This window comes from Plodia interpunctella, chromosome 16 (genome assembly GCF_027563975.2).
Source record: "Plodia interpunctella isolate USDA-ARS_2022_Savannah chromosome 16, ilPloInte3.2, whole genome shotgun sequence".
NCBI classification, from domain to species: domain Eukaryota; kingdom Metazoa; phylum Arthropoda; class Insecta; order Lepidoptera; family Pyralidae; genus Plodia; species Plodia interpunctella.
The window spans coordinates 4738744-4759293 of record NC_071309.1 but is presented as its reverse complement, the minus strand read 5'-3'; the positions used below and the strand labels follow the sequence as shown (position 1 = coordinate 4759293).

At 31.6% G+C, this 20550-nt stretch overlaps 1 protein-coding gene and 1 long non-coding RNA gene across 5 annotated transcripts in view; one reads left to right on the top strand and one right to left on the bottom strand.

Moving 5' to 3' along the window:
• VGlut (Vesicular glutamate transporter) overlaps nucleotides 1–20550 on the bottom strand; it is an 81764-nt gene that overhangs the window by 40487 nt on the left and 20727 nt on the right. The window contains exon 2 of one of the 3 annotated variants that reach the window (XM_053757091.2): nucleotides 18359–18452. The exons of 1 other annotated variant lie outside the window; for it this stretch is intronic. The gene's annotated coding sequence lies outside the window, so the exon portion shown is untranslated. Of the gene's footprint in view, nucleotides 1–6827; nucleotides 7125–18358; nucleotides 18453–20550 lie in introns of those variants that run through there. One more of the 3 variants, XM_053757090.1, reaches the window with a different exon arrangement.
• Nucleotides 18448–20056, top strand: LOC135309877 (uncharacterized). Of its 2 annotated transcripts, none has more exons than XR_010370111.1 (3): nucleotides 18448–18670; nucleotides 19075–19198; nucleotides 19546–20056. It is a non-coding gene; the product is annotated as an uncharacterized LOC135309877 (long non-coding RNA). The 2 variants fall into 2 exon arrangements; XR_010370112.1 differs by having other exon boundaries at nucleotides 19067–19198.

Sequence of the window (20550 nt, the reverse complement as noted above, 5' to 3'; positions counted from 1 at the left end):
TATTTACTTAGACTCGTAGAGCCTCGTAGACTAGGGTCCACTAATAGCTACTCTTTGTAAATAAATACGAATATTATATTTGTTTATTTATTTTATTATAGACTATATTGAATTACGTAAATAAATAAAACTTTTTCAACTGCTAATGCCTGAATCAATGTGTATGTCAACTTTTGACATATTTTTAAAATAATACGAAATACTCGAATTCGATTCATCAAATTACATATATTTTGAGCTGCTTATATTGATCGGATTAAAAATATAGTAGTATAAGTATAAAAATAAATATAATACCCTTAAGATGGTAGTATTATGAGTAGTATTCGCTCTCTCTGCTGTTAAAGTATTTCTCAAGGACTACAAGCCGCTTACACAAGTTGTCGTATGTATTATCCCTAATAAATAAGTACTTAATTGTTATATTCAGGTATAGAATTCTTATAGTTAAGATAGAACTAAATATAAACTACGCAAATAAGAGTTACATGTTGTTTATTAGTTTTATTATAACGTCGGCTGATTGCAAGAAGTCATTAACGGCGAAAAAAACACTAAGTACAGTTAACAGTAGCTATGGATTCGGCTTGGCGAGTTGTATATAATGCAAAAACTCACTTACTGCTGCTAGCTTTCTATATTCGACTTTATGGTGTGTCAATAAGATCGATAATTATAATTTGAGAGCTTCATGATTTCATAGAAGTCATCAATATACCTTAAAATTTCATAAAATTAAATAAACTATCAGTTAATCAGATGAACAGAAATCATTAATGAAATGTAATGAAAAGTCATTACATTTCATTTCATTTATTTAATTCTCATTATCTTCATTACTCCAGCATGTTTTATTAAAAGTCATTATTTTGATAAGAATAGTCACTTTTTGTTTCTTATTTGTGATTAATTTTGTGTTCTTCGAATAAGAGAGATTTGTTTTAAAATATTTAAGATTGCAAATGAAGCTGATTTTTATAGTTTTTTAAAAGAAATGAGACAGACTATAGTTGTCAGCCGTTTTTTAAAGAACACAAATTTCTTACACTTCCGTCACTTTACATACTTGAGGTAGCAACATTTGTGAAAACCAATGCTCATTTATTCCCTCGTCTAACTGATGTCGTATTGAGGAATCATCGAGATATCTATCGATTATGCATGCATTCATCAAAAACTGCTTTACTCAGTAATAGCATAGTATGTATGGCACCGAAAATTTATAACAAAATTCCAAATCAATATAAAAGCTTAAATTTAAATCTATTTAAAAAGCACCTCAAGTCTTTATTAACTGATAAATGTTATTATACTTTAAATGATTTCTTTAATGATAGACTCGGATATAATTTAGTGCTAGTATACATTATAATTCTTTTTTTTTTGTTATTTCTAGTGGATAGCATGCTCCTCTTTATTTATTTATATTTGCATGCATATATTCGGTAAAATATGTAGGTTTAATTCATTTTGACATAAATTTGTATATTTGTACTCATGTTTTTGGCAAATAAATGTTTCCTTTTTTCAGACTGATTTTAAGAAATACTGAATTCTAATTTGGATTAAAATTGAATTATATGAAGTCATTAACTTTGTTTTTTTAATTTTTTTCTCGGTGTCCTTTAAAATTTATTATGTTTTTATTTCGAATTTAATAATAAAGATTCATTGCATATACTTTTAAACGCATGATAATATGTGGCTTCAAATGGAACCAAAACTAGTTAAGTGATTACTCAGATTATGTTAAACGTCACTTAGTGAGTTCTTGCAATAAGCCGACAAGTAAAATTGTTAAAATATACTACAACCGACTGCAATTATTTTGTGATAACAATTCATGACTTTATCTTTGCAAAAATCAACTTATCAGCGACTATATTTGATAATCAATATCAATAAGTATTAACTTATTTATATTAAGTTTATTGGAATAGCAAAAAATAAAATATTAATTTTATTTTTTCAATTCCAATAAACTTGTAATTATATTAATGTGTAAATAATTGTATGCTAGTCTAAAATTTTGTATATTTCATTAGTATTAAGTTTCGCGTTCTACTCGTATATGTATCTGTGTTGTGAGAAATAAATTCTGCTCAAAAAGTTTTTGGTTTAATGAGCAAAAAGCTGATCGAAGTGTCGAGTGGTCGAGTGTGAGAGGGCTGGTGAATTCTTAGCGCAAATAAAAAACATTGCCAGTCAACGTGGAAATGCTGGCAGTCTTCTAGGTACGCGGACGCGGGACTTTTTGTGTATTTTAGGCCTGCTGATGAATATTTCTACGATAAATATGATGACGTCAAAATGATTACTATAGAACTACATTTGAAGACGGATAAAGGAAATGAAAGGAAAAGAAATTAAAATTTAAAAAAGTTGATTCCCATATGAGGTCATTTTCACTATATCAAACACTCAACTTTTAATTTGGAATAAAAATAAAAATAGTACACTTTTGTAAAATATCTTGTGATAAATAAAACCCAAGATTTGCAAATTATATGCAGTTTATTCAACAAATCTCATATTATTATAGTCAATTTACAATTTTAAATATAGAATACGCGAACATAAGTACAGTATTGACTCGTAGAGGTTCCGGGGTGTTTTTAGTAGGTGTCCAAGTCGCACATATCGGGAACGACGTGATATTATAATAAGGAATTTTCACAAAAAAAACCGTCAATAGAAGCCGGCTGATATATTTTTTTAATTCAACGTGGCTGTTTCGTAACTAACAACACCGCAGTTCTTTTTTTTCATGTTTCAGGCCGTAGGTGTACGGCCTACGCCCAATTAATTCCATTTTTAAAATTTACTTCCCACTCTTGATCGGGATTTTTGTTTTTATTCTCGTGTAATAATAACATTTGTTATTGTTACAAAATTAAATGGAATCAAAAAGCGTTGAATACCATTCTCCGTCGGCTTATTACGCTATTGTCGATAAGTTTCATACAAAATGACTACATTGTCAAAATTCACATTAAATCTTGTGACACCTCATAACTCCTCCAAACGCACCTTTTTCCACACGATTGCATATTACCACCGCCACCTGGGGGGCTGTCTCCTCTCTCTTTCTAACGCCTCGCTGTCTGTTTTTGTCTCGCTTCATCTCATGATTTCTGACATATTAACTCCTCCAAGGTATCATAGCAACCTCCCCCACTCAATTCACGATTTAATATAGGAAATTGTGAACTCGACCGTGAATAACTCCAAACAGTTTATTAAATTCGTTTTAATGAAGTGGCATTTAATAAGTCTCATAACGAATCACGGACTAATAAAACAAAAATTAACTTTAATAGTTCGAGACATTTATATACTAATATCTAAAAATCAAAGTATGTTCAAAATGGTATTTTCCAAAGATTTTAACAATTTATTTTTACTACAGATACGAGATATTTAGTAAAAAATGCCAAGATGCTAAAAGTCTAAGTAAGAAGGTAATTTGGACTTTTTCAAACTAAAGACAAAAAGGACTTGAAAATACTAATAGCTAACATTCACTAGTTATAGTGTGCCTATATGTATATATTTCTTCTTCATATTTATAAATTGACGAACATAAAAATTAAACTTAAGAAACGGAATTAATTTATAGAAAAAGATTTTGAAAGAATTTCAAAAGTTAACAAAACATACAATATCTATCAATTCTAACTACACAAATCCAGACTAGACTAGACTTAGCCCAAAAATTTGACACGATTTGACTATACAACACGAAAAAATATAAGAATTCAAAAATAGAATCTCCATTGACAGTTGGTAAAGAGAAACGTTTTGCAGCGCGATTTAAAATATCTTGTTGAAACATTGAAACGGGAAATAAATACCGTCGGATTCGCAATCCCAGTGTTTACCAACCGATCGCTCCTCAGGGACGCGACCAGTCTCTCAATGCAATAAAGTTTACCTTTCCCCGTGGTACTTACCGCGAATTTACTGCTGAAAAGAACTCTTATTCAATGCTTATTTTTTTAATGCTTTTTCCTATATTATTTTGTGACCGCGTTTTCAAAAATGACTACCCATTTAGATGATGTTTGGTATATATGTAGGTGCTTACAAAAGCAAAAAATTGATATTGCCAGGTCACATATCTGGTAGAATTCGTCTTTTTCACATCTTTATTGAAACTTTTAACAAAAAACTCAGAGCTCGGTCGGCCGATTTTTGTTTTTTGCTAATTGCTTTTCATGGACTTTCATTCCTCCGTGTTGTACATATATATGTATACTCAAGCGTGTATTATATTTTTTGTACAAAATAGTACATTTTTGCCATAAGCTTTCATTATCATCAACTAGAAAAATATCTCAATGTGAACGCAAGGTAAACCTAGATACTTTTTTAGATCTTTTTCTCCATTTTTTATCCCAACAAAATATTTTAGGATATAACTGAAATTGGTTTTATTACTAAACTAGCGGTCCATCCCGGCTTCATTCAGGTATAAACATAGTAAATGATACACACCTAAACCTTTCTCAAAAATCACACTACCTATCTATTGGCGAAAACCGAATGAAATTCCATGCGTTTTTGAGTTTATCTCTAACAGACGGGGCAAAAGTCTTTGTTTTATAATATGTAAGGATATTGTAAAACTAAATAGAAAATGCGATTTTGTATCCTCGATATAAATTAAAAGTAATAAAAATAATTATAACTAAATGTCTGAATAATATAAAACCTACATTTGGTAATTGTCGTCTTTGGAGAAAAGGCGTCATCACCTGCGATTTTTTGACGTCAATGAGTGATGTAGGTATATCATCCTAAACTGAATGAAGAATTTTGAATTGAATTTGAATATCTGGCAATATACATAAAAAAAATTAAAACTGTATACTTGAGTGTTTAAAATTAACTAAATTTTTAAAACCACATATAAAATACTGAAGCTATCGTAAATAAAATATTTGAGTTATTAATATCGACATTAATTTGATAAATTTCAAAATAGATCCGAAATGGCAGCTGAATATTCAGATTTGTCTACTAATAATACAACTTAATTAAAAGCTGATTAAACAGTGGTAGCTGCTAGATGTCTAAATATAATGATGGAACAGTCGACCATAGATGACGTCAATGTAGATGTAATCGAGCAGGTAGCCGAGGGCGGCGCCCGCCCACGCCCCGCCCAGCTTGCTTTGTTCACAAATTGAATATATTAACGTTCAATTTGATAACTCTATTAGGTTCTGCTGACACAAACAACTCCTGGCGTATAATGTCTGGTGCTCAGGGACTCATATTTAATTATTCCAATTTCAAAGAGGGTACTCTCCAACTTTATTACTGATGTAATCAAATTATTATTTATTTTGAATGTTGGTAGATCTTCACGTTTTAAAAGTTCATATTTTTTAACTCAATGAAAGAAAAGTTATTCTACGGATTTTTTGTGATTAAAATACGTTTTTATTTAACGAACACATAATAATAATAATATCTTTATATTATGCTTAAGATAAATAAAAACAATGTTCTAAATGAATAAACAACGCGTATTTGAGTTGATACATACTTCATGTGCCATACATCCGATGGACACAAATTCAAATAAAACGCATTGAATACTTAATTATTACGATGCAGGTAGATAAATAAACTAATTCATAACTAATAATTTAGAAGAAACGTTTTAACAATCTGTTAAAAAGTATTTTTTAAGTTTGAACATTTATTTTGACATGTTTCTGTATTAAATATTTAAATATATGAAAAAAATAAATGACAGTGCTTCATTTTATTTTTATATATAATTTATAGGTTGAAAAGCTTTGTCATAAATATCCTTTTTAAAATTATCCTATGTATTATTCCAAGTGTAGCGAATTTCATAACAATCCGCCCAGTAGATTTTGCGTGAAAGAATAACAAGCATACATACACTCATACAACTTCACAAACATTCGCTTTTATAATATTAGTAGGATTAACAGAAGTATAATAAAAAAAATAAATATTTTTTTTTCATTCATAAATTAAATAATTTATGGGTACTACTTTAATATAAATATCTTCATCAAATACATTTTAAGATTGTGACGGGCCTGATAAGGGGCAAACTCAAAAGTTCTGGCTCGATGTTAACATAAATATTAAGGAGAATATATGTACCAATGCACATTGGTCTGACTATTAAGGAAAGGATGGCAAAAACCGTGCGAAATGGAGAAGAAAAAGTAGGAAAGTCAACACTAGCTCCAACGCTTTGCGGCTGAAAAAGAAACCGGGAAAATGCTTAGATTAAAGAAAAGAAAATCACATGAATACAAAATTCATAGAAAATGTAGTGGGTACCATAGTATCAAAGACCGTAATAATGTTGTAGACCCTACGGCGCCGTAGAACATCTACGGCGTAGAGGCTCTACGACGACGCGACTAGAGGCTACGAAAGTTTATTGATGTGTTGCTAAAAAAAATTGTCAAATCACAAAGTTTTGTTTTCAAAAATCATTAAGTTTTAAAAAGTCGTTTACGAAATAATGAAAAATATAGTCAATAAAATTTTTAATAAAATAGACATTACTTTGTACACTTATTTACGTATAATAAAAACTTTTAATAACGCTAATGATAATTTTCATTAAACATACATATTATTTTTGCGTTCACAAATCTTATTATGTAAAACGGATAATTTTTTTCAGTACGCATCGACACAAAGTTATGGTAACTACTTTCCTTAGTGGTCATAACACTACTATCAGTGATCATAAGCCAAAATATAAATAATTATTATATTTCACAAATAAAAAACACGATAAAGAAACTTTATAAAAGTGTACTTACCAATAAACAATAGTCCAAACACCTATTAAGATATGCGGTGATTACATTACACGAATACTACTAAACTTTACAATAATATATATACGAATAAGATATTTGTTTTGATATGTTTTGTATTGATATTCTTTAGACTGGTTGTTTTCAATACAAAGTCTAATTCAATACATCATATGTTTCAAAGACATGTTTAGTTCCACGGAATCCCGGGGTCATCACTCTTAAGGATTTTTTTGTTGATTTTTAATATGTTTTTATTTTTTTTTTCGACGGCGTCGTCCTTAAGAGTGATGCGCCCCGGGCGCGCGCCACGTGACTGCCGGCATCATAGAACCTTTGTGTTTACATCCGCACCCCCTCCCCCACTATTGCCCACCCCGCTAGCATCCCCACTCAAGTTTTCCACTGTGCGAAAAGCTAGACCGTATGTCTCGGTGGTCTAATCTATCGAAAACGGCTGTGACATCGTGCTATAATATATAGATGATTGTCATTTCCGTAACGAGTAATTATAATTATGGAATTTGTTTAAGGATTCTAAACTTCGTTCATAATAATGACATGGTTGAACAGAAATAACATTTATATTTTTGAACAAATTTTTTGATCGTCGAATACAAAAATTGGTATACAATTATTAAACCCTTTTTTAAATTTACATAAATTGATACATTTTGTTTTTTTATATCCTCTAAAATATGCAGGTATTATATAAATAAAAAATGAGAATTGTGAATGTATTTCATACATGAAATACTCATAACATCCCAACGCTATGTGCTTTGGTTTATATTCTACCTGTATACCAAAATTTCATCAAAATCCATCTAGTAAATTTTGCGTGAAAGAATCAAACATACATATTGTCACAAACATTTGTATTGATAATATTTTAAGTAGATACAAAGTATGACAGTAAGATCGCCATGACAATAAATCCCCGACTCACCTCTCACGCTAACTAATGCAGCTTAAATAGCAGACTAAGCTCGTTATTGGAGATTTCCGTTGGAGTGGAAGCGGAGATAAGGAGCTTTGGGTCATAAACACTGAGCGTTTTGCTTGGGAGCTTTTTACCGAGCACAACTTTGGACTTTATCAGACGAAGGTATGAGAAAAAAATTATGGGCGTAAAAACATATTTTTTTTACTATTAAAAAAAATGTTGCCGTCTGACATAAGATATATAGAACTTGAAAGCTCTATAAGGTTATTAGATTTGATTGTGTTTGTGAGACACCAGTCTGACAGAAGTCAGACACAGAGTGTTAGACCAGACAACCCAAGGTATGCCTTTTATCTTATCGACAGCGGCAGCGCGCAGGTTAAAATTAACGTCAAAATTTACTGGTGTAACTGAACCGACAGTATTTCTGTAAACGTATAGTTAATAGAATGTCAATTTATTCTGCTGTCTAGGCATTGGTAATATGAAGCAGACTGTATTAAAGCTTTCATGCTGATCACATCTGCTTATATACATTTCTGTGAATAATTACTTGTATAACTACAATCTTCTTCATAGTCGTATTACCACACGGCTGAGAGTCGTGCCCAATACGTGGAATGAAACACACACAACAACTTTCTTGACACTATTAATGGAGTGGTTTACCATTGCCTTCTCCATTAACAATAACTACATGCTACTTTTAAAATTACGTTTTACTTATAATATACATAGATTTTTAACTACATTTACAAAGATGCGTTAAAACCTGTGTTTAAAATTGATAACGTCATGCGACAGCTAATGGATTTCTGCTATTAAAAGCATTTATAATTTTAACAACATGCAATGGTAATTTACTCGGTTTACGAATAGATATACGGATATCAATATCTATTGATAAAAAAAATAGTTTCAAAAAAATTTATATAACAATTTTAGCGGAATAACTTTTGAGGCCAAAATCCGAAGCCAACTTTCGGTCGGACGCAATTCAACACTCATGAATTATATATATTTAGTGGCAAATAATATTTTAGTAACCAGTTCAATTATTTTTGTTCATTAATGAACAAACAGAAAAATCATAATATTGAATAGAACAGCCCGGATTTTAGTTTTTATTAGTATCAAGCTCACTATTACACCAATAGTAATGACAATAAACACTCTCGATAATGAAATTCCGGCACAATGGGTACCTCCGCCCGATTTGATTACGAAAACGGCCGCAACCCTTTTTTGTTTCGTGCTGAGAACAAAATCATTATCCAGATTAAAATCTTACTGATTTATTTTTGCGATTATGCGATAAAATCAAATTACGAATTATTTTCAATTCATTACATTTTCATTACAAAAGTCTGAATAAGCAAGTATTTTATTTATAACATAGTAAGTAGGCAAGCAATCACTCGTTATCGCGTATAAGTTACAGGCACCATGATGCGTTTCATCCCGAAAAAAACATCCCCGTGATGAATTCAGGCGACCGGAGAAGCGGTCAAACACAATTCGATAATATTCTTCTTGTAGCGTGAGATTATTAGTAACATGCAAAATTATCTTCATCTCCCTAAATAAAAATAATTGCCGACAGAAGCCCCAACTGCGTTCTTTGAAAACATGTCATTTTGTATTACTTTAATATACTGATACAGCAGTAAATAGCCTAAGGACAAATTATTAATACGAGCCAGCATTCATCACCATGGTATTGAGAGTGAATGCTATCGAAAATAATCTCCATGGGGGTATGGACACAGATTTCTAATAATAAACGATACTGGACTGTATGTGGATAAAGATTTTGATACCAATGTACCAATAAAACAAGAACTGGTTGTTTTCAGCAGCAAGTTTAAATGAGAAAATAGAGAAATACATTGACATTTGTAAGTACTAGTAAATAAATCACACCTTTTTTGCTATCAACAAATTGACGACCAAAAGACCAGAATTAGTGTGTCTTTATTTGTTGTTATTACAATTTATTTAAGTATTTTTTTGTAAAATACCTAATATATTTTTTGATTCAATAATCATGGGAATCACGTTCAATCCAGTGAATAACAGTAATATAAATCAAGGGCTAGTTGGTACGGCAGTGTTCAATGGTTTAGGGAGAGCAGGTGGGTGGGGGTGCGCGGGGTGCGGGCTCGGGCGCGGAACAACGGTCTCGTTACGCCAGTTCCGGCGGATGTCGCTGTGATGCATTGTTGGCGCCTCCGAGGGTGGACATGGATGTTTTTATTTTCATTGCAAACATTAATATTCGCATCAAATATTATTTCCTCCTTATGCTGGCGAAATAAATATGCAGAGAGAAATGTTCAAAAAATATGTCGCTAAATGTAACTAACGTGCGTATAATTGGATACTTGGCTGGGTAAAAAATAAATATTTAAAGGTATTTAAATAACCTAACACAAAATTTAAATGTCACTTTTTAGGATGAGAAACCTAGATGATAAATCAATTTACCCCTTCAAAATAATTCAATAAATAACCTGCAGGCGAGAGATTAACGGACCAAAACAATAATCTTCCAGCAAATAATTACGATACTTAGAAAATAATTACCGTGGCGTGGCAGCTGTCGAGATAGAGATGGGAAAGTAATAATGTCGATGCAACCGAGGTGTCTTTTAGGTCCGAGCCCCTCGGGAAATCACGGTAATCCGGCGCGTCGACAGCGCGTCGCTAAATCTCTCTTCAACGGGTGTAGGGATGGGACCGCTGCTATCGATACATGTTTTCTACATTTTCGTTTTTACAAGCTTTTATGTTTGCCTGTAATCAAATCTTGCAAGTTAAATTTCACCTACATTTGAATCTCCAGAGTTGAAATTTTCCACATCGCTTCAGTTTCCATGACAGACAATGCAATACAATGATAAACACGACCTGATATTGTCTGACCTGATCTGGGTGGTGCACCCAGGACTGGCGCCCAAAGAGGTTTACACGATGGTTAATATGATATTTAATGTCAAGCTTTAAATGCAACAAGATCTATATGATAAAAAGTTTGGGGCAAAAATCTGGGGAACGGCAGTGCCCCCGCAAGTCGAGAAAATTAAATATTTGTCTACAAAATGTTGTGGCTGCGATTTGGGTTATTGATACAGATATTTTAAGTTTTCTTCCAAACATCTATGTAAATTTCTTAGCTATTTTGCATTAGGTACTAGCCTAAATCAATAAGCATAAAATAATAAAGTATGTCTAAGAGGTTTCAATCTTTTCACACAACATTCTCGATTGAATATTGTTTAAAATCTTATAAGAGCACTCAATCGGCGGATCAATCATAATGTTTTTTCTTGTTTGTAGTTAATATACCCACCTATTACATATTACCGTTTAATCGTATAATGTACACATCTGAATCCCCTGTATTGTTCCTTCCTTTGTGCCTACCTAACTCTTTTTGTTATTTAGTCGATAAATAACTATTTTGTCATTTGAAACATCCCTACTTAAACCGCATCTGAATCCAGAGATCGCTGTGAATGGGTTTTGATGAATCATGCTCATTCAGATGGAACTTAGGTACAACACATTAGAGCCCACATCACTGTAAGTATATCTTTGACATAAAAAAGTTTAAGTATTTATAGATTTTTGTATCTCCAGGAAGGATTATAATGCTATCCCAATCCCAACTTCCCAAGTTATATCGTAATATTATAAATACAAAAGTAAGTTTGTTTTTTACCTCTTCATGCTTAATATTCTTAATTTCTCATACATATGTAAATAAAAGTACGGAGAAGGACTAGCATAATTTTTTGTATTTACAAAATTTAAAATAATACTACAATATTCATAAGTACGTACGTATATTTAGTTATTTGAGTTTTTTTACTGTCAATCTCAATTTAACCAAGTATTGTATATGAATAAAAAGAACGGACTCATAGGCGGCCATTAAAAAAATACCTATAATACTACTGAATTAGTATAGTCTGACCCATAAATTAACTATTTATACTATCCCGAACTTCATTCTAAGATAGATGTATAACTAACTTTCTCATTTATAACATAATATTAAGAAGGAATAATGAAGAAAACTAGAAGTAATAAAGAAGTTTCCTATAGACACAATCGATTATGATAATATGAAAACTGCGTCTCTAAGAAGCGACGGCCAGACTCATAAGTCTTCATTAGTCGACATGGAAGTTGCTGGCTCGGCGAAACTTGGATGAGTGGATGAAGCTGATCCTTAATTATGTCCTCATAGCTTCTACGTTATTTTTAAAATTTTAATGGAATTTAGAAGAATGGACGCTTCTAACTTTGATTTAAACCTAGAGGAAATAACTTAAAATAGGAGAATAGTTTTGTCTTTAATTTTGGCCATGAAGATGAATTATATTTCATGTTAGTACTGTGGTACTGTTATGTTTACCCAGCTTTTACGATATTGCCCCTATAATGGAAGATATAACGGTACGTTTATTGTCCACATTTAAGAAAAATTGGACACTTTTAGTTTTTATTAAAAACTAACGTAAATACCTATTCAAAATTGGATCTAGTTTCGCCTTTTGGCTAATTTTGACATCGAAATGGACAACAAACAACACTCCACGCCCCACATTAAGAATTTGTACTTTGGTTATACAAAACTTTTAATACACCCTAATACTGTGAAATAAGAAAATAAATGTTTATAAAATCGAACGTATTATCGCGATTAATTTGATTACATAAGATAATATTAAGACTTTATAAACTTATACGTAACAATATTTACCAAATATAACACTGCTTCACTATCAAACGTCATAATTATGAGATTAAAAAATGGCGAGTGCTAAAAGGGAAGTTAGGCCATAATCCATCAGACAACAAACTCTCATTAAAAGTGACGAATCATTAGGGGAGAGACAATGATATTACGTTACCCATTATAATTACTGGATTTTGTCTCCTGTCTGGCTTGATGACTATAAATTATGAGCACCGATGAGCCGCTCATCGATACGGCACAATTTACCATTAACATTTATCAACATCATACATTAACTCAATAATATTTTTTTCTAATTAGGTACATAGTAAAAAAAATACTTATAGCTAAGCACCTGTATTCGCGTTTCAGGGTTATGTAAAAGAGTACATGACATATAATTATATACAATATATAAATATACACATATTTTAACTCAACATAAGTATCTATCTCGTATATCACTGTGTGTATAGGACAGAAAACGTATGTTTTTTTTCTTCTTCACAATAAATCTAAATTTTTATTAAGCATATTAACTACCACAAAAATTCACAATAATATAAAGTATTATGAGATAAATATTCCTTGTTAAATAAAATTAATAACAAATATTGCAGAAGTAATGTCCGTCAAGTAATGGGATACCACAGGCTAACAAAAAAATAGAACTTTCATTAGACATGTTTGCTGAAGCATCGGGATTAGGTAGGGAATCTCGACTTTCTCATTATCATAAACGAAAACGATTGAAAGAACCGGAACGGGCAGAGCCCGGGGCCGCAGCAATATTGCTATTTGTCGACAAACACGCTCCCCGCTCCGTACTTACTGGAGTTAAATCAATATTGAAATAATTTCAAACTTTGATTAATTCGCTGATATATTGTTTGCAGTGATGTCGTCTGTTTGGGATTAATATTAATGTATTCACTTGTAAATTTCAGTTTATGCAATGTATATTAAAAATGCAAAAGTGTGTTTGTCGATCATCAACATATTGCAAATTCATCATTATAATCCAGAATCCGGGGCTGGGAGGAAAACAAAGTATTTCGCTCGAAGATAGTACACAACTAAATATAGGTTTACGTAGGGCATATCGAAAATAAATTGGGTGCAAAATTATCTTTATGTACTTTTCAGAACTTACGATTTTGATTTTAGTAATTTGCCGTGAATTATTGAAATTAAAATCTCACCAGAGAATTTATATAGTACATGACAAACGGAATTTAATACCTATTTTCACAATAGCTGTATATGAATTATTGACGGATTCCTATCAGTAATTTAATAAATGATCAAAGATAATATGTACATAAGCAAGGGCTAATGAGATCCTCGTCAACCCTAATTTGCATACAAAACATGTTGTAACTTAAACGACACGGATACTAAGCTGCGGCTATTAACCCGGGCCGCGGCGTGAATGCTTTATGTGCCATGGTGACAGGCTCCCCGAACCCCAGGGACCCGGGGACGCCCCACTAAACCCTACTACCACTTCATTAAGGGGAGGCAGCAACAAAACAGATTTTAATTAATATCACGCACTGATTCCGCCAACCATCGCACAATACAATTAACTTTTTAAAAAACACTGTAACTTGAAACAACTCACTTAAGACTTCCGCAATTGTAACTAGAGGAACACAAAGAAAAAAGAAATTTCTTTTAAGAATTTAAATAAATTCGTCGAGAGGGGCCGCTCTCGTTACAAAGAGGAGAACGGCTAATAAAAATGCTGAGTTGAAACGTGCAATTTTAAAGCAGTGTCAAATGGATATAAACCCTATTTTAAATTCAGTTCCGGTCCACAAATATGGTGAGGGTTACTGCGAAATATTTCAATTTTCATATCAACCAATAAATTAGCTCTTGCTCTGTATAGTTCCTAAAATTTTCACCCGATAGCAAGAAAATTATATTAACTTTAATATATTTTTTTATATCAACACAGTGGCCCGTAATAATTACTTGCGTTCCTCGTTTGCCGTCCTATTAGCATAAAAAATTAAGGAGACTAAAATTGTTTAAAAAAATACTTATGTGTAGTTAATAGTTTAACACTCTAGATGTTCAATTTTGGTATTCTAAATTACATAATTATATCATTTTTGATATTTGGTTTGGATGGATTTTGAAACAACAGTAATAAACAGCTTAATATACATAATAAATAAAAATAAATAAATAAAGTAAATTTGATAAACAAAAATTGTATACACAAAAAATAACAAAATGTATGTTCTTGTGTACAGAACATACATTTTCTTATTTTTTTAAAATTTCCATACATACTTTGTATGAGAACATAAAAATATATTTTTGGACAAATTGAGCTTCCCATTTTTTTGGATACCGCGTTATTTATCGTTAACAGATTTCAGCCACTATCGTCACTTCGTCAAAAGTATACAATCATACCTACAGAGTGTGGGCTTGTCAACCATTCTATACCTCTACCTATAGGTACCTATATAAAAAAGGTTCTTGACACACAACAGACATACCAACAGACAATGATGTGAAGAGGTAAATTTTTACCTTACCCAGGTACGGAACTCAAAAAACAAGCTGAAATTCTTTATTTTTAATCCTGAGCTCCAGCCTGGCAGCGACTGAGTGATGCAATGTTTCATTCCGGCAATATCTTCTCCCCTCGAAGTCCTTCGCAAACAACACTTAAACGCCCATTTAGCCCTACTTTATATTGATCCCTTAATTGAGACTGCTGTACAATATTTATCTATAGATAACAGTACAATGCTTTTCACAATAAATTCATAATTTACATAGATTAATTAGAATGTTTATCTAGCCTGTGGTTAATACCTAAGGAATGGAATGAAAGTGAAAGAAAAAGGCCAAGCTCTTGCCCAGCAGTGGAATACCTATTGCTGGCCAATAGCTTGCCCTTTTTCTTCCACTTATCTGTGGCTATAGACAAGGAAATAATTATGTGAAAAATTTAAGTAAGCAGGAACTTTGAAAATAAATCTATTACGAGTATCCACCTAAAACCCAAAAGTCTTCCTGATCAGTTGATCGGCTAATATTTATGGCGGCTATACATTATAAACAATATTACAAATTGTGTCACCAAACACTTTATATTTTTTATAAATTTTATATTAAATATAGGTAAGTACCTAATTCCTATTTGAGGTAAATGTGCAATAATTTACACTCTCCACGTCCTGCTTCCGGCTTCACATGTCGCTCCCTCTGGAGTCGCGGCGATTCGTCACGCGGTCAAAGAACCATTAATTTCTATAGAAAAATGTACCGAAAGCTTTTACTCCACGTTCGATAACATCAAAACGGCATTAAGCCCGTATTTTTCTTATGCTTTTTTTCAACACCTACAACTATTTTCAGTGGCACTTGCTTATTCTTATATACTTGTAAGTAACCACATTATCTAACAACTTTGCAATACCTGCCTCAATTTCAAATTTAATTGATTTTATGATTTGATGAACAAATCACAAAGAATGATTTATTTTGGGATGCTAACTCATCGATGCAAAAAGCTAGTAATAGGTAGGTATATTTCTTACTAAACTAGCGACTTACTACTTACTTGTACTAGCGACCTGGCCCGGCTGGGTAAATATCGATAAAAATCTATACATATATTTTTATCAACCTCATTTAGTAAGTACTTCGTCGGAGTACCTACTGATTACATGAACAGAACCTATAGGTATAGAATCACTTCTTTATCATTGAACGTCCATTTTCCGAAAAGCTTTTTTTTCAGAATGCGTAGTTATAGGTATCAAATTCAAACTAATTATTATATTTTACAACCACCAAATTTTTACCAAGTATTTCAAGTTATTTTCACTTCAAAAATGACGAAGTTTCGTACAAAGTGGCAACCCCTATTTCACCCCCATAAAGGTAGAATTTCCAAAAATCCTGTTTTAGCGGACGTCTCCTAGTCGTTGTGACTACGTACCTAGCAAATTTAATCTTATCGGTTTAGTCGTTTTCGAGATTTCGTGTCGATTAAGTCAGTATTTTTGCTTTTGTAACTAATATATATATAATAGGTATAGATAGATATGTATTAATAAGGTAATCATTTTCATAATATTTAGATACGTAAGGTACGTATTTGAACCGGTGGTGGTGACGGAGTCCACAGATATATGTTGGTAGTGTTCTTATATATGTGCTGCTGTCCTACTATTAAGTAAACAGTCTAATAAATTTGGTCGGGCCCATTGAGATTGGCTCTGGGTCCGCATGGCGTGTCACGATATTTAATCCATACAATACAAATCAAAATTAATTTAGTATTATATGTATATAGGTTTATGTACAAGATGTAATGGCCAAAAATGGGAAAATAAAGTAATCCTAATAGGGCATAATTATTACGCAAAGCTCAGCGCAGATGGCGCTACTGGTACAACTAAAGTACACAACATTGCCGATGGAGGCTAAAAGCGCCAATTTCCAATATTGTTGCAGATTTACGACCAAAATACCTTCTAAGCAATAGTGGTGCAAGTTTAAAGGAAAAAGGTAGGATTTAGTGGATAATCCTGAAAATAATAACACTATTTTAAGTTATGTTCTGCATTATTTGGTCAACTGTGGTCATAAACTGATATACCTAAACTTGATTTTGACTGAAGATCTTATCTGTTTGAAGTCCATATTTTAATAAGTCTTCACATGTGAAGAACAGAAAATTGTACAGCGTGAGGCGTATTCCATAGTTTTCGACGTTTTTTTTATCTTATGTAAAACGATTTTTCCCAACGGCACCCGAATATGCTACATTGTTGTATATTTTCACAAACGAATGCTTACATAATGAAAGGATTAATAAAGTACTCTAAAGTAAACGTTTTTCATCGACATAGCAAAAGCCGGCAAAGCTTTTGTGTACCTAACATACAGTGCTGTACTCTGGCGGGGTAAATGTGCAGTAATACTCCCTATTAATGAGGAAAGGAATATCGTATAGTGTAACAACCCCTAAAAGAGTAATGAACAGTCCCCGTAAAAGATTATTCCTGTATGGCAACATTGTTTGACAGATTAATGTTACCAATGTATAATTTTGGTGCAGTTTTTGTAACTTTTTATCCAAAGATGGACGAGTGTAACCACATGAATTAGAAAATTTCCATCCAACTTCGCGGAGCCGCACACCGAAATCTTAGCGCTGATTTCCAAATCAAGTTTCCTGATAACGTGACGAAATTCTATATTATTTAAAATATTTTGGTGATCATTTCAACAACCTTTAGTTATGTTTTATTTTTTATAATTTCAATATGTATACTATATTTATTTTGTTTTAATACCAATTAAATTTATTTTACCAAATAAAAATTCTCAAATGCAATGAAATGCCGCCAATAATGCTATTAGGCCAGAGTATTACGCCATTAACTATCCCAAGAGACTTTTTGACTTCCTTGATGGATAATTCTTGTATGAAAAACCTAGAAACTGATTATATGCCAAACCGAGCTAAAATCTGTACTTTCAAATTCGTTTATTCCTTTAAAACTTACTTACATACTTTATTTCGCATTTCCTTTTAGAGCATAAAGTGCTAATCCATGAACTCTGCACTAACAGTATTAAATTCTCCTTTTAATTCCTGGTGTTTAAAATATAATAATTTAAAAAAATCGATGTACTGAGATTTCTGCATAAATATACAGTACAAGTTAATTTATTTAATATAGGTACATTACCAATATCTATTTTACTATATACATTCCCTTAAATTAAAACTACATATAAATAAATGTAACATTTTACTTAGGTACTTCATCAATATCCACAAAAAAAAAGGTTACCTACTTTTTACTATTTGAGTAACTTAGGACAAAATCCGTCTGGCAGCACTGTAACTGTAGTAGCTAAGCGTGGCAACACTGCACCAATACGGCAATACCTGTATGACAATGGTATACATTATAATCAATAACTGCATAAAATCAATAAATGCAGTTTTCTGACAATAGCTTCTTGAAAAGAGCTACAAATTAGACGATCAGTTTGAGGAATCGTGTACACGATGACCAGACGGAGCCAGCGAGATATTCGACGGAATGAAATCGATGAGCGCATTTACGAAACTTTGGTTTTGAGGGCGAAACTTTTGATGCTCCAGTAAGTAAAAAAAACCTTCGTATTTTTACAATACTTACCTACGTCATTAAGTAACAATAATATCTATATAACTCAAAAATCTTTCACCAATTAATTTTACTGAAACTAGCACTGTTTTATGCGTACAATATGGACTACAGCAGTTTCTGGTAAGCTTTCTACATATCCTTAACTTTTACATCGGTTTTACAAAATTCTCACAAATGGTTATTAGATAATGATAATCAAATTAAATTTAATTTAAAATTCTTAAACCACATATTCAAATTATTATTTATGTAAGTATATTGCTGTGAGAAGACCATATCATAGGTGTACATATATATATATATATATAGTATACACAGTATACCTAAGTGTTAAAAATTTTAAATTGTATAATTGTTCATATTTCAGATTCACAGGCTGGCCTATATAAAGAAGAAGAAGAGGATAACATCATACAATATGCGTATGAGGAAGACCAATGGTCATACTGTAAACACTCATTAAGTGTCACTGTGAAATTATGTCTTCTTGTAGTAAAAGGTAAATATGTACATTTTATAATATTTCTGTTTTCAGTTGACTGATAAATCATAAAATTAATGACAAATCTCTGTAACTATGTGTATTGTATCTGTAGTACAGAGAGTTAGCAGTTATACAATTTTCTTAAGATTCTTCAGACCCATCAATCTCATAGAATGTACTACATCTCAGTGTTTCAACAAAAGTTTCACAACTTTAAACCACTATTACAAAATCCAATTTACAATAACCTGGTATATTATTTGTACTGACTTTATAAAAACACAACCATTTTGCATGACAAGGGATTGATATTTAATTTTTATTCCAGTACATTGTAATAATCATAATTTACCTCTTTTCAGGTAGTGACAACAGAAAACGTGTTTCTTCGTTAATTTCAGACTTCAATTATATTATAACAATACACACTACAGAACCTAATGTAATGAGGAATAACACCCATGCAAAAGATTAAGATCTCTAAGATGCGGGAATAATTATGATGTTTTAATTACTTACCTTACTTTCTAGTTTGTCTGATATAATCAGACCAAAAATTTTGTGGTTTGTTGCTTTCATTAGGCTATTTATTTTCTATATATCTAAACAATTAATTAGAAATAATTAATTTGGAAATGACTAATGTGCTATTAGTTAAAATATTTGCTATAATTTGAAAAAGTATAATATTATTTTTATATTGTCTGGTATTACAAAAATATATTATTATGCTTTGTCATTAATATTGTTGAGAAACATGGAAATTTCTGTAGATGTATCATTATAATGAATGGATATTAGATATTCTCTATATTCTTATGTTATGAAAATTATCTTTAAGTTGAGTTAATAAAGATGTTTTTTGAAACTATTCTTTTGTAGTTTCCCTTCATAATATTGTTACTGTGTTGATCTATTGTTTTATTCATCATCAACTTTATTGAATATGTGGCCCAAGGCATATAGAAATATAATATGAGTGGAAGCTAATTCTATTACAGTTGTTAAAACTAATTAATGAATAATGTCGATTTATTTTGCTAGTAAGGACTTTCTTTATGGTATATTATGTGGTCTTGTGTTAATTTGTCAACAAGACAATATGACTAATGTAGGTCTCAATTTATGTTTATGAGTTGCGTCTTTGAAATTTAGCTATTATTGCCCTGGTCTCAACATGTTAAAATTATTTGTCTGCGGCAAACCTTTTTCGAGTTAAGTACTTATTATTTTCCATTCTATTTTACCTAATGGTTTGTAGTGGTCATATTCTCGCACGCCTCAGTTTAGTACCCTGCATTACCTTCCTAATTTGTTTTGTTACTAGGTCTATAGTATAGTAGGTATGTAGCCTTTGCACATTCATC